The sequence below is a fragment of the Pseudoliparis swirei genome, chromosome 7 (genome assembly GCF_029220125.1).
Source record: "Pseudoliparis swirei isolate HS2019 ecotype Mariana Trench chromosome 7, NWPU_hadal_v1, whole genome shotgun sequence".
Classification (NCBI taxonomy): Eukaryota; Metazoa; Chordata; class Actinopteri; order Perciformes; family Liparidae; genus Pseudoliparis; species Pseudoliparis swirei.
In genome coordinates, this window is record NC_079394.1 from 15,647,779 (window position 1) to 15,663,997 (window position 16,219).

The following is a 16,219-nucleotide window of genomic DNA, read 5'->3' on the forward strand; positions in this document are numbered from 1 at the left end:
GTTAATTATTATATTCATTATTAATATGTTGTTATTTGTGTGAAAAGCCGACCAAAATGCACAATGAACTGCTAAAAACAAATAATTGGAATTATTACATGTCCTTAAACATAGTATGTCAAATGCAGAATATTTTACGATCTTTACCAAACCAAACCGAACCAAACTTAGTATTTTAGGATCTTATCCTAAACCTAACTAAGTATTTTGCGATCTTTTCCCAAACCCAACTTAGTATTTTACGATCCTTTCCTAATCCTAACTTAGTATTTTACGATCCTTTCCTAAACCTAACTAAGTATTTTATGATCATTGCTGAAACCTAACTTAGTATTTTATGATCTTTTCCTAAACCTAAGTATTTTAATATCTTTTCCTAAACCTAACTTAGTATTCTACGATCTTTACCGAAACCTAACTTAGTATTTAACGATCTTTTCCTAAACCTAAGTAAGTATTTTACGATATTTTCCCTAACCTAACTTACTATTTTACGATCTTTTCCTTTCCTAAACCTTAGTATTTCACAATCTAAGTAGTTTTCCTGGAAAGATTGAAGTTTATTTTCTAACAATCGGAAATGGCAAAAATGTGTTGCCGGACTTTTGCAGGAAAAAACTTAACTTTTCGTAAGACGTCATGTTATGAGTGCACGCCGATTTACTAGCTGTTGTTTGTTTTTGCACCAATGTCACGCAAATATGCGTCTGTACACTATGTCTAAAAAACAAAAACACGGCCTAATTCATGATTATTACTGTTATTACATGTTAGTATGTTACTATCTTTTGTCGCCCGACACGCTAACAGCTTAAATAAGAGGGTGAGGTCAGCTCTAATTGGCCTCCATATGTAACACATCTGCATCCAGTAACATTGATTATAGTCCAGAAATTACAAGCATCAGTGTCTCATGAGGCCTTTCCCTTTCTCCTCTTTCATTACACTCACAAGATAACGGGCCTGATGTGGTGCGGAGCTGGCAGTCAGTCAGGAAATCGCATTTTATTAGAGACCTTTTTTATTTCATGTCCAAATAGCCTTCAGAAACCCAACAGCCATTACACGGGAAAGCTTTGCTAAATTCTTTGCTGCCATTAGTGGTTGTAATTATAGAAGTGAATAAACTGACTCACAGAGTTTCTTTTATTTTTCGGAAGGTGGGTCAGAAACCTCCAGTGGGTCCGACCGTGGAGCATTTTATCTCACAGCTGCGAAAATAAAACAGATTCCCACACTCCTTCCATTCTCATATAAAACTACACTACACACACATTGTGTCCACCCTTTGATGTCGTAACGGTTCCTCTTCTTATCCGCAGTTTGGCCTTTTGGGGAAAACATTTGCTTTGTTTGAATTAAAAGGTAGTTAGCTTTATGTTAGCGGACTGGAAGCTGGATCACGGGATATCTGGTTGGATCATTCGTACAAAAATAGAAATGTAAAATGTGTTTTTTAAAGGCGTTATAGAAACTTTAAGAACAAAAACTTCATGTCTCAGCTGGTTGGTTTGTACCGATCAAACAAACGAGATATAAAATGTTAATTAGTGAGCTTTGAAAGTGTTGGTCGCTGTTTTCTTGATCTGAGATCCAGGCTAACTGTTTCCACCTGCTTCCAGTCTTTATGCTAAACTAGGCTAATCTTCTGACGCCTCCTATTTCACACTAAGTTTGTCCAGATGTTTTAAATGTAGTGTCGATTTTGGCTTGTTACATAAATACGATCTTTATAAAATAAACTTCCGTCTTCCCTGAAAATAATTTAGTTTAGCAGAAAAACTACTTAGTTATGTTTTGGAAAAGATCGTAAAATACTAAGTTAGATTTAGGAAGACATCATTAAATACTTAATTAGGTTTAGAAAAGATCGTAAAACACTAAGTTAGGTTTAGGAAAAGATCCTAAAATACTAAATTAAGATTGGGAAAATATAGTGAAATACTTAGTTAGGTTAAGGAAAAGATCGTTTAATACTAAGGTAGGTTCAGGGAAAGATCGTAGAATACTTAATTGGGTTTAGGAAAAAATCATTGAAGACTAAGTTAGATTTAGGAAAAGATCGTTAAATGCTAAATTAAGATTAGGAAAAGATAGTGAAATAGTTAGTTAGGTTAAGGAAAATATCGTTAAATACTAAGTTAGGTTTAGGAAAATATCGTTAAAAACTAAATTAAGATTAGGTAAAGATCGTAAAATACTTAGTTAGGTTTAGGAAAAGATTGTTTAGGTTAAAAGCATGGAGATGCCGTTATTGAAATACGTAAGTTATGTGACAAATAAAGCTGCGATGACTTCCTGTTTGACTTACCTTACCAACAGCGGTCTCCCGGCTGAAAGACCAGTTTTAGTTTAATTCATACATTTTCTTAGATAAAGCTTCTGCACAGACACAAGGAAAGAAAAATGATTTGACCTAAGTGTTGAAATATTTCTTTAAAATAAACTTGTGGTTACACGAAAAACGTACATTTTCAAATCCTTGTGACTAAGCTAGCTAGTGCTAGCTGCTTTACTTGTTTACACTGTGAGCCTTAATGATGTTTTTTATGATAACAAAATGTTAAAATGTGTCTTTCAGCTCTCTTCTTTCTCACTTATGTGTTATCATTGTTTAGTTTTTGCTTTTTAAGATTTGAACTCAACCAATGAGATAAATTCTGTTTTGAGTCTAAGAAAGCTTTGTAAGATAATCTCGATCATGCAATATATCTTTTTTATTGTGTTTCAGAGTGTTTTTGATCTCTGGCGGGGTTGTTATCCCTGTGGCTCTGAAGCTTACCTGCTCCGGCCATCGTCTTCACGTGAATCATAAAAACAAGCTATCTCGTGTTCCCCACAGATGGTCCCAATACATTTTCCTCCTCAGTACTTTTTTACAAGAGGTGGCAGTAGTCCAACGTATGACAGCAGCTCTCAATTAGAAAAGAAATACGCCTGGAAATCAGGATCCGAGTCACTGCCAAGTCCAGTAAATACATAGGAACCTGCGTGAGTGACACTGGTGCAGGGAAATGCTGAAAACACAACATGCCGATTGAGGTCGAAGGATGTAATTTAAAGCACAATAAAAGGAGACCCATTCAAAAATAATGGTTACAAATGTTGGGTACGCTGTGCCACGAGGTTGATAATGAGTATAATGATATCAGAGACTGCAGGGGTAAAAGTTTAAATACGAATATCTATCAATAAATGTTAAAAAAACAAGACCAAAACAAAGCAAAATGTTTTGAGGCGTTTCTCCAAGAGCCACAAGATGCTGCTTGCATTTTGGTGACCTGGAACATTTTTGAAGAAGTATTCAAATCCTTTACTGAAGTAAAAGTACTGATACCGCACTGTGAAAATCCTCCACGACAAGTACAATTCTGTAAGTTGACTTAAAGTATACTTAAAGTAAAGTATTGATCGATCAGTGAACTGTTTCTCTCAGTAAACATTGTAAACATGAGTTTCGTTCGTGTCAAGCTCTCATCTCAAGTCTTCTTAAATACATCATGATGTCCATGAATATCCATGTACTCATTTTTTGTATTAGTATAAAACGCAACATGAATATCTTTGATCCCGATCTGACAGCTGCGAGTTAGTTCCAGGCTTTCATCTAGCGATCTCTTTGTCTTGTTGGGAGTCAATGTTCAGATGGAAAGATTTAGTGGTTTCCATCTGGTCCTGACGCAGCAGCTGTTGTTCCGATATGAATGGAATCTGTTTATCACTGCTCAGATCATCATGACGGAGCTCCATGTTTTCCTTTTTGCTAGAAATGCCAAGAAAACAACAACTGAAGTGCACATGTGCGTGTGTTTATGTGTGTGTGCGATGGCGGTGGCACATGCCAACGACTTGACTCGCTTTACTCACGAGACATCAAAACACATCCACACACATTTTATATTCTACTAGTTTTGTTTTTTAAGACTTGAATGTGAACATTAAAGTAGAGGATGAAGAAGAGAGCGTCTGTCCTCAAGATCGTGTTTAATTCCTAAAGCAGCGTGATGAATCTGCAGTGCCCTTGAGCAAGGCACTGTTGACTGACTGTAGACTGTCATTAGATTCGGCATGTAAGGTGTGAGATGTGTGAAGTTGAAGGAATTGTTCCCTGTGTTATATGAGAGGATCGATATTACTTTTATTAGGAGTGTCCAGAGTAGAATATAAGGATTGATATGCATTGGCTAAATTAATCTGAGTGTTTCTTCACTGGACTTTACTGCTGTCTTTAATGACAGCAGCAGTCGCTTTCTATCATTCATATCATATCAACAGTTTAAAGAGCTTCTCAACTTTCTATTTTTGTATCAGGACCTTCAGTATTTGGTTCAATATAATGTCGAAAAAATAGTAGCGAATTTAGTACGAGTTCAATAGCGGATTTAGGAGAGAGTTTAGTAGCGAATTTAGTCAGAGTTTAATAGCGGATTTAGGAGAGAGTTTAGTATGAGTTTAGTAGCGAATTTAGTAGCAAATGTAGTAGCGAGTTAGTAATGATTTGGTGTGAGTAAAGAGTTTAGTTTAGTAAAAAGTTTATTTACGAATTTAGTAGCGAGTTTAGTCGCGACTGATTTTATTTCAATTCCAGATCATGGACACAACATAAGAAGAGTGGATGTTCCCATTCAAATCAATGTAGAAGGAAGTGGTAAAACGGAGGCATTTTTTTTAACGTGTTCTGTTTGTCCGTTGTAGCCGGCTAAATGCATATAAACTAGGGCTGTCAGCGTTAACGCGTTAATCTATGCGATTAATTTGGCCACGTTAACGCACTAAAATATTTTAACGCAATTAACGCAACTTTGTTTACTTTCGGTGTTCGTTGAAGTTTTTTCACTCCCCTGAATTTCAAACCGCGGCAGTACGGTTTGACACTGTTTCCGTTTTTAAAACAATTATTTCTCAGCGAAAATAAGGAGCAGAAATCAGTTTAAACTCGTGGATGAATCAGTCGGGTTTCCTCCTGCTCTCCTTCCTCCCGTCTCCCCCTCTGATACACAGAGGAACGGAGGGGCGACGTGTCGGGTGACGCGGCGCGGAAAGAACTCGTCACACGAAACCTTCACCGTGATTTGTCAATCCGTTTGTCTGTCAACATTTTGTGAAAAAAACAACCAATGAACACTCAGTAAATCACAAGGACCTCCCACCACACAGGCGAGGCTCATTAGCAACCTGTCAGTCAGAAGCCAGAGAACACGGCGCGAGGACAATGTGCCTCATGATCAGTGTTGGGCAAGTTACTGAAAATTAGTAATTAGTTATAGTTACTAGTTACTTCTTTTAAAAGTAATTTAATTACTTTACTAGTTACTGTATATCAAAAGTAATTAGTTACTCGGGAAAGTAACTTTTAAGTTACTTTTATGTCTGCTTTTTTAATGTAATGAACAGTACTGAACAGTCAAACACAATAAACATATGTTGTAGACCTATTTATTGCAATCAACAGGGCAACAGGCCTTCAAATCAAGCAGTAGTACAAAAGTCCCTTTTAATACTTAACTTAATACAAAATAACTGTCTCAGTCATTTAACAGTGTTTTTTTTACATTAGGCCCAATGAAATAAAAGTGATTGGCCTACAGTATTAACACTAATTAAAAGAGAAAACAAAGGTGCCTTGAGGTGCTGCATATAATTGAGGGGGTGCTAGTGAGGCGTGTACGTGCTGATCTGGAGTCAGTTTGGTAGGATTTGGGTATAAATATATTATTTCATTTAAAATATGGATTTTTATTTAAAGATATTCATGTAATTTGCATGCAAAATAGGTCTACCCGAACCAGCGGACAAAAAAATTCAACCAGCGGCAAAAACCGCGGACCTGGCAACACTGGAAGTGGCTGTCAATCACAGTGTGGCACCGTGCGTGCTGGTCGAGGGGGCGTGCCTGTGATTGGCGGAGTAGAGGGGAGGCGGGTTAACCTGTCGTAAAACGGAAGTTACGGGTGGTTGACGGGTACCGTTGTTGTTGATGTTCGAGCTGCTGAGCTGAGAGGAGCACGCTGTCTGTGTTTGTGAATGCCCAATAAAGGGAGGAATAATAACGTCGTCCCGTCTCCGTGTCATCAGTGCCATAACGTCCGAGACGTTACAATATCATTGCGCCACCAAGGTCCTGCGATGTCAGATCAGAAGCAGCTAAAGTCGGCTTAGCTTGTCTTCTTGTCTGCAAGTGTTCATTTTTCACAAAAGAGAGTAACGCGAGTAACAAACTCATTTAAATTTCAGTAACTGTAACTGCGTTAGTTGATTTAAAAAAATACTTCGTTACACGCTCGTTACCGCTAAAAGTAGCGTTACTCCCAACACTGCTCAGGATATATAGAGATGAGATTGTTCTGGAATGTTTGATGTAGAACACGTGGGTATGTGTCACATGCAAACACCTTTAAAATGTGAATTTACATATTTTTGTAAAATGGAGAACATGAGCCCAGCCTCCAGAGGGTGAACGTGACACATGTGAATGTCAGTCAGTTACCAAGGCCACTGGTTCTGCTGCTGTTCAGTGTTAAAGATGACAGGACCAATGGGGTCTCAATATACTTCTTTTTTTTAACTAATCTGATGTTTCACTGAAGAAACAATTTATCATCCACGATATTAAATACCTCGCTGGCACTTTATAGGTAGGAGCCTCTTTGAAAACACAGCTCTGTGTGAAGTTTTGTCTTTAAAAAGAAGAAAACTAACTTTTAATCGCGATTAATGAATTTCAAAATGTGCGATTAATTAGTTAATTTTTTTAAATCGATTGACAGCCCTAGTATAAACTAAACCGACTCACAGCAAGTCACCGACTCCCTGAGGCGAGGTTTAAAACTAAACCAGCGCTGGAGTATTAACATCATGAAGCGCTTTAACACATTATATCTCGTGTATAAACACACTTTAAATTGGGAGCTGTGATTGTTTTTGCACTTTTCCGGCAGATTTAGTTCCATTTGTTCAGAACCAGACTAGCTGCTTCCCTCCCGTTTCCAGTATTTGTGCTAAGCTAAGCTAAGATAGCCATCCACTGGCTCTAGCTGCCATATTTATCGTACGGACATGAAAGTGGTATCAATCTCCTCATCTGACCCACGTGAACAGGTGTATATTCTGATGTGCACTTGTTAGGAACTGCATTACCCAGAATACTATGTGCACGGTAGGAGAAGAAAGACGTATTTCCTAAAACGTCTTAACTATTCTTTTAAGTTGACTTTCAGACGCTATACCTTCAAAACAAACCGTAACTTTGACTCTGAATTGACTTGATATCTGAGGCTTGACTATATATTATATGAAAAGGTGTTTCAGCGAATCAACACTTTTATAAATCTTAAGACTTGCAAGACAAGTTTCCCCTCATTGTACTGTCGGTGTGTTATCTGGCTTTTTGGAGAGTGTTTCCTGTATTTAAAAGGAACTAAAGGCGGCATCTCAAGGCGTCAATGTAGATGTCAGGGGCGACTGTGGGTCAGCGGTTAGCAGGTCTTATTGTTTTGTTCCTTTAAGAGACTTTATTAAAGTATGCAGTGGCTGTTTTGGAGTTGCAGGGTGGTCTGGTGGTCAAATAGATTGTCCGGTCATAAAAATAAAATAAAAGGTCACAGGTTGGATCTCTGCCACAACCAATGTGTCCATCAACCGCCATGTGTGTCCCTGAACTAAACACTGAGCCATTGTGTGAGAGCATGGAGAGTAAATCTTAGTCGTGGACAGAGAAAGTCGTCTCGCTTTTTACGGTAACATCCAGCCGTAAAAGAAACCTCTGGCATGTGACATATACACATATATATATATATATGTATATATAAGTCTGAGCCGAAACATCTAACGTACGCTATCTGCTCCCCATCGCAGAGATAAAGGGCTCGGGTCAAATCCTGCACTTCCTGTCATTACGATACCTCCCGTTTAAAGTGAAACCCAGAACAAAAGATTGGCCTTAATCCCCTGCCTGAGAAATCCATTTTTCATGCGGCTGGTTATCGTGTTGGCCTGGTGGATCGTGTCGGCCGCACGTCTCAAAAAACCTGAGACCACATGTGTTTTGTTTTAATGCAAACCAGACGCGTGGATGGAAGCAGCCGCTCTGTGTGGAGAGAGAAGTGTGTGTGTGTGTGGGGGGGGGGGGGGGGGGGCGCATTGGGGGTTATTAATGGAGTTTGAAGGCACTATAACCCTCGTTCTCTCTCTCATTCTAGCATGAACCCAGGTGACCTCTGGCAGGCCCCGCCACAACAAAAAAGGGCCAAAGGGGAGACGGCAGGAAGAAGGGAAGATCAAAACAGAGCCGTGTGCCGCTGATGATGATGATGATGGTGATCTATAATTATCCTTTTAGGATGTCAGGCATCAGCATTCTCCGTGGTGGAATCATGTCAGCAAACATAAATTGTAGTCCTTTTTTTATACGACTATGAAATTAAAAAAACTGCAGCTGTTGCAGAAATCTCTTAAGCAAAAGTTTCGTTTCTAAAAGGGATTTGCAATGTCATCGTGTCTTTGTTCAACATTTTATTTCTTTTTCATTACAAATTCCACATGCAGAAGATGCAGCTGGCTAGTTAGCTAACGTAACCAAATGTAGCATTTAACTAAGCATGGTGGAAATAACGAGCTAGCTAACTAGTGGGCAGCTGGCTAGTTAGCTAACGTAACCAAGTGTAGCATTTAAGCATGGTGGAATTAATGAGCTAGCTAACTAGTGGGCAGTTGGTTAGTGTGATCATTTAAAAGCTACACTGGTTACGTGTGCGTAGGGCACCAAGTCCTGAGGGGGCACCACAAAATAGGCAACTAAAAAAATCCTCATAGATATAATAATTATAATGCCGATATTATTTCAGTCTAGAAATATTAGGCACCTGTTGGCCTCGACCTGCATTCCAGGTGGAGGTAAGAGAGTTTCTTTAACTGTGAGGTCTCCACGACAAACCAAGCAAGCTTTTACTGACCTCTACTGGTGACGACGAGGACAGCTTGATACACACACACGCACACACTCACACACACACAAGCACACACAAGCACACACACACATATTTATATTATATTATATTTATATTCAAATGATATAATAGTATAATATATATATATTATATTTCATATTATAATCATAATATATAATGTATTATAATATATCATTTCATTACATCATATTTATATTCAAATTATATTGTATGTCTTAAAAGTCTTTATTGGTCAGTTTATTTGAATCGTAAAGAACTTCCCATTAATATTCACATAATATTATATCATATTAAATTATATCATAAAATATTACATCAGATTAAATGACATTTATATTATAATTATATAATAATATGTCACCGTGTAATATATTATATTAATATTTATATTATATTCTAACACAATATATCATAATATAATATATTCACGTTATATTATATAAAATAATATATTTATATTTACACTATATTGTATCGTAATAATAATAATATATTGTATTATATTATATCATATTTATATTCACATCATATTATATTATATGTCTGAAAAATCTTTATTGGTCAGTTTATTTGAATAGTGTCGAGCTTTCCGTGCAGACCCTGAATGCAGCATTCCCTAGCAACAGGTTGAGGATTTATTTTCCCATGTTGAATTCTTTCGAAAAGAAAAATCCGTTTTAAAAGCCTTTTAAACGGATTTTAAAAGCCTTTTAAAAGCTTAATTAGATACGAAACCCGGGGGAATACAGCTGAAAAAGAAAAACACAAAACTATGACGCATTTAATCGGTTCTGAGGACAACGAGAGGTCGTTATATCTGGTACAAATTAAATATCTGGAGGAGCAGTTGGAGAGGTGAGTCACCGCGGACCGGAAGTAAATCCTGAATAGTTTATTTAAACAAATCATTATATATGAATTAAGATGTATGCTCTAGTTTGATGTTTCAAACATCGTAAATGTAACCTAAATGAAAACAATATAAATGTTGTATAGCTCAGTTTGTGTCTAAAATGTTTCATGACGCTTAAAAAGAATTTAAAAATCAAACTAGCTGATCGAATCAAAGATAACTCCAACATTAGATCACAAAATAATACTAAACTAAAGTGTGAAAGTAACAATATAATACTAATTGATTTAACGTTTTTATTATTTGATTTTTTAAGGTATAGTCATTAGTCTGTTATTTTATGTATTTTAGAGCAGCCTTTTCTTCATGGAATTGGTCATTTTAATTATTTCAGTTACTGTTCCACTCCTTTGCAGATCATGACGTGTATTAAAGTACTTTATTTAATATATATTTTATATATATATAATATATATATTAAATATAATTGTATATATAAACTCTTATATGTAATATATACATATATGTATTAAATACAATAGTGTGTATATATATATATATTAAATAAAATAGTATATGTACGCATATATGTATATCTCTATAAAATTATATTCTATTTAAAATTATTAAATAAAATAGTATGTATAAATATATATATATATATATATAAAATAGTAAATATATATAAATTAAAATAGTATATATTATATAAAATAGTGTGTGTATATACATATATATATATATATAAAAAGGAAAATTCGTAATTTGTGATATTGGGCCATATAAAATAAGCTGTGTGCTTCGGGTCGTTGTCCTGTTGGAAGATGAACCGTCGCCCCAGTCTGACGTCCAGAGCGCTTTGGAGCATGTTTTCATCGAGGATGTCTCTATACATTCCTGCATTCATCTTTCCCTCAATCCTGACTAGTCTCCCAGTTCCTCCCGCTGAAAAACATCCCCACAGCATGATGCTGCCACCACCATGCTTCACTGTAGGGATGGTATTGGCCAGGTGATGAGTTCCTCCAGACATGACGCTTGGCTTTCAGGCCAAAGAGTTCAATCTTTGTTTCATCAGACCAGATAATTTTGTTTCTCATGGTCTGAGAGTCCTTCAGGTGCTTTTTTGCAAACTCTAGGCGGGCTGTCATGTGCTTTTTACTGAGGAGTGGCTTCCGTCTGGCCACTCTACCAAACAGGCCTGATTTGTGGAGTGCTGCAGAGATGGTTGTCCTTCTGGAAGGTTCTCCTCTCTTCATAGAACAACGCTGGAGCTCTGTCAGAGTGACCATCGGGTTCCTGGTCACCTCCCTGACTAAGGCCCTTCTCCCCCGATCGCTCAGTCTGGCTGGGCGGCCAACTCTAGGAAGAGTCCTGGTGGTTCCAAACTTCTTCCATTTCCGGATGATGGAGGCCACTGTGCTCATTGGGACTTTCAATGCTGCAGAAATCTTTCTGTACCCTTCGCCAGATCTGTGCCTCGATACAATTCTGTCTCGGAGGTCTATAGATAATTCCTTGAACTTCATGGCTTGGTTCATGCTCTGATATGCACTGTCAACTGTGATACCTTATATAGACAGGTGTGTGCCTTTCTCAATCATGTCCAATCAACTGAATTTAGCACAGGTGGACTCCAATCAAACATCTCAAGGATGATCAGTGGAAACAGGATGCACGTGAGCTACATTTTGAGTGTCATGGCAAAGGCTGTGAATACTTATGTACATGTTATGTTTTCATTCTTTATTTTTAACAGATTTGCAAAAATTTGCAAAAAACAGTTTTCACTTTGTCATTATGGGTTGTTGTGTGTAGAATGTTGAGGAAAATAATGAATTTAATCCATTTTGGAATAAGGCTGTAACATAACAAAATGTGGAAAAAGTGAAGCGCTGTGAATACTTTCCGGATGCACTGTAGATCCTCTCGCAGAATAAATGAACACCCTCTTCCAACCTCCGCAGGTGTCAGCAGACCGCCGACGAGCTGGATGACCGGAACCGGGACCTGAGGTCTCAGTACGACGAGCTGGAGCGGGACAAGAAAGAGTCCACCGAGCACCTGAAGCGCCTTGTGGACGCCAAGGAGCGGAAGGAGGAGGAGCTGGCGCGGCGGCTGCTGGCCCAGCCGGCGGCGGCTGCGCATGCGCAGCGGGCGCTGCGACTGCAGCAGAGCCTGGAGCTGCAGGGCCTGCAGCAGCGGTTGGACGGCCTGCTGTCAGAGAGCCGCACGCGGGGTGAGACGTGGACTCTGCGTGCGCTCATCAGCACCGTGTTTATGAGGGTTTAGCAATTTAGAAGTTACTTTAAGGATAAAGAGATTATATGGAGAAACAAAAATTATGATTTAGATATTCATATTAACTCATTGATTCACATAAAATGTAAATATACTTATATACAACCAGAGGAGTTGGTGGTCAGCAGAGAGAATGCAGCTTTAACACATGAAGCATAGACTTCTATACAACCACAGCAATTCCCCCCCGGTGGTCAGGAGAGAAAATGCAACTTTAACACATAGACTTCTAAAGTGTGGATGAAGATCTGTCGGTTGCAACACCTCAGGCCCGACACTGAAAGGTGTGATGGGAGGAGATCCAAGCGTCTCCTCGTTGACTCCTCCTCTCTTCCCCTCAGCGGCAGAGTGCCTGAAGCAGCAGGAGCTGAAGGAGCAACAGACTCAGTTGATGCAGCAGAATTTGGACGCGGAGATCCGGAGGCGGCTCGCCAGAGACATCGAAGAGCTCGAAGCGGCCATTGAGGTCCTGAAGACCACCGAAGCCGAGCCGAACAGGGACATGTAAAGAGTCTGGTTCAGAGTTGGCGTTTCAACCTCAGGGAGGGGGACGGTTCTTGCTGATGTTCTCCTTTTTCGCCACCTTGTCAGAGAGATCTTGAAGGACATAATTGACAAGTCCAGAGGGAGGGGGATCTCGCAGATCCTCCGGGAGGACCGAGCCGTCGCAGGCAAGCAGGTTGACTGTCTTCACTTGCTGTTGGACGGGCAGGTGACCCTGCCGAGGCAGCGGGACGCCCTGCAAGACCAGAACAGGGAGCTCCGCCTCCAGATTGACCGGCTGAGTGCGGATCGGAAGAGGGGCGTCAAGGAGAGGATCACCTGCAACAAGGCAAGAGGACAGCGAGGCATAATCCAGACTCTTTGTGGGGTGGGGGGGCGACCCCCAAATAATAATCCCCAATCACACATGAAGCATAGACTTCTATACAACCAGAGGAATCGCCCCTTGGTGGTCAGGAAAGAGAATGCAGCTTTAACACATGAAGTGAAGACTTCTATACAACCAGAGGAGTCCCCCCCCCCCCCCGGTGGTCAGTAGAAAGAATGCAGGTCTAAGGCATGAAGCATTGACATCTTCTCCTCTTCAGGCAGTGAAGCAGGGGATGATGCAGTGCCATCAGGCGGAGCATGATGCCTGTAGCTCCGCCCACAGCAGCGTGCTGGTCAGGACAGACGCTCTGAGGTGAGAGATTCACATTCGTTGTGACATTTTTCATACTAATTGTCGTGAACAGACGGTACGAGCAGTGTGTGATAATAGTTGAGAGCCATATTCCAATTATTCTTATTATATATTTATATAAATATTCCTTATTCAAAATGACCGTCTAACCTGAATATTCATATTTCACACGAACCTGGAAATACTTGCTTGTTTATCATCGTCACATGTGGATCAATAGTGTGATCAGAGTCCATCGTGTTTTTTCAGACAGCTCGCGACCTTGGAGTCCGAGAAGAGCCGCCAGAGAGCGGGCAAGGCTGCTTGGCGGGGGGCGGAGCTACAGACGGAGGGCGGCGTGAAGCGGCGGCTGCAGGGCGTCCTGTGGGAAGGAACGGTCCTCCTCAGCCACATCCTGACGGTGTGGAAAACAAACACACACGCTCACACACACACGCTCACACACACGCTCACACACACACACACACACACGCTCATACACACACACACACACGCTCACACACACACACTCACACACACGCTCACACACACGCTCATACACACACACACGCTCACACACACACACTCACACCAACACACTCACACACATGCTCACACACACACGCTCACACACACACACGCTCATACACACACACACACGCTCATACACACACACACGCTCACACACACACTCACACCAACACACTCACACACATGCTCACACACACACGCTCATACACACACACATGCTCACACACACACACACACACACACGCTCATACACACACACACGCTCACACTCACACACACACACAGACACTCACACGCTCACACACACACACTCACACCAACAAACTCACAAACATGCTCACACACACACGCACACTCACACAAACAGACACGCTCACACACACACACGCTCATACACACACACACGCTCACACTCACACTCACACACACACATTCACACCAACACACTCAGACACATGCTCACACACACACACACAAACAGACACACACACACACACACTTTTTAAATTATAAAACGTTAAAAAAAACTTCAAAATTAAAGGATGGATGAAATATGAAAGGTCGTATTTTAACATTCAATATCTAGGTAAACAATGCAGTGAGATGAACATTATTAGTTCATCGCCTGGTTTTCATCTTAATAACGAATGACAAAGTTATTTTCTGGGGATCATGTCTAAAGTGGTCCATCTGTCTGCAGGAGGAGGAGGAGGAGGAGGAGGAGGCATCCGTGACCGAGGGGAAGATAAAGCGGCTGCTGGAGATCCTGGAGAGCTCCGCCTTCCAGGGTCCTGGCCCCGCTCCCACAATTTTGGGCTCCACCCTCAACGACTGGCCCGAAGAGCAGATACCTCAGACCTCCGATTCCTGAGCCAGCTGCTCTGTCCTTACGGAGAGGTGACATCCTCACTTCATTATTAAATGGTGCTGATCAGTCCATCTGTTTCAGGGGGCGACTCCTCTGGTTGTATAGAAGTCTATGCTTCATGTGTTAAAGCTGCATTATCTCTCCTCACCACCAGGAGACGACTCATCCGGTTGTATATAAGTCTATTCTTCATGTGTTAAAGCTGCATTCTCTCTACTGACTACCAGGGGGCAACTCCTCTGGTTGTATAGAAGTAGCCTCAGATGAGGTCTCAAGTGATGTTCTATTGATGCTCTTCCCCCCTTTAAGAACCCTAAAGGACCTCCAGCTGTGACCTGGAGGCCTCCAGCGACGCAGACAGCTGGACCGGCTCCAGGCAGCAGTGAGAGCCCCATGTGAACCGCGTAGGAGGCTGAGGCCTCACCGCGGGGCCCGGGGGTTTGAGTCCAGATCCTTCTCGCTTTTCAAAATAAAGGTTTCACTCACTTTGATTCTGTGTTTGCTCTGTAGATTTCTAGATAACTGTTACGTAGTATTTACAGTCATAATTCAGTTTATTTGTATAGCCCAATTTCACAAATTTGTCTGAGTGCTTTACAATACAGCACAGACATCCCTGTCCCAAAACCTCACATCGGATCAGGAAAAACTCTAAAACAACCCTTCACTGAGAAAAAGGGAAGAAACCTTCAGGTGAGCAACAGAGGAGGATCCCTCTCCAGGATGGACAGGTGTAATAGATGTAATGTGTACAGAAGGAATCATACACAAATTAAAACACAGTAACAACTCAATCAATGAATATAACAGTGTATGAATAGTTGGTTGGACGCATATTCCTTGATCGAGACCTCCACGATCCATCAGGCAGATGGAGAGGAGGAGTCTCAGCAGGGCCATGGCATAGTTGGTAGTCATATTCCACGATCCAGACATCGATGATCCATTAGGCATAGGATCTATGACGTCTTATAGGGTCCGATGACTTGTCAATAATTGAGGATTGATCCTACTTTTGTTTTACTGAACATCAGGACATTGTGAAAAACAAAATAGCCAGATTACAAAGTTACGTCCTCAAATTCGTTTCCGTCACGCCGACATCACGGGTAGCGAGGTGCAGGAGCTCATGTGCAGAGAATCAAACAGGATCGAAACTTGAATAACAAAAAGGTGCTCTTTAATGAGGGAAAAAAACGGGTTACAACAAAAACAACAAAGTCCAAAAAGGGGCAGGCAGAGAATCGGGGTTCAGGGCAGGCAGGATCAGGTATGAAAGACAGGACGACGGAAAAAAGACAACAATCCAGCAACAGACAAGGGAAAGAGTGGCACAATATATAGGGGAGAAAACAGGTGTACGACATGAGACATTAACGAGACAAGAGTGGCTGAGGGCAGGTCAGGGAATGAAACGATCAAGGAAACATAGGAGACACAGAGACACCGAGGAGACACAGAGTACATGCAAAACAAAACCTTACAGTTTCGTCATTCCAAAAATTGAATATATATTGAATTAAAGTGTTTAAAAC

The 16,219-nt window shown here is 40.5% G+C and overlaps 1 long non-coding RNA gene across 1 annotated transcript in view; it reads left to right on the forward strand.

Annotated features, from left to right (window-relative positions):
• The window catches only part of LOC130197188 (uncharacterized), a 25,732-nt gene extending 16,702 nt beyond the window's left edge, over positions 1-9,030 (forward strand). The window contains exon 3 of the long non-coding RNA XR_008832397.1: positions 8,199-9,030. This is a non-coding gene — a long non-coding RNA (uncharacterized LOC130197188). The remainder of the gene's footprint in view (positions 1-8,198) is intronic.
• The last annotated feature ends 7,189 nt before the right edge of the window (positions 9,031-16,219 follow it).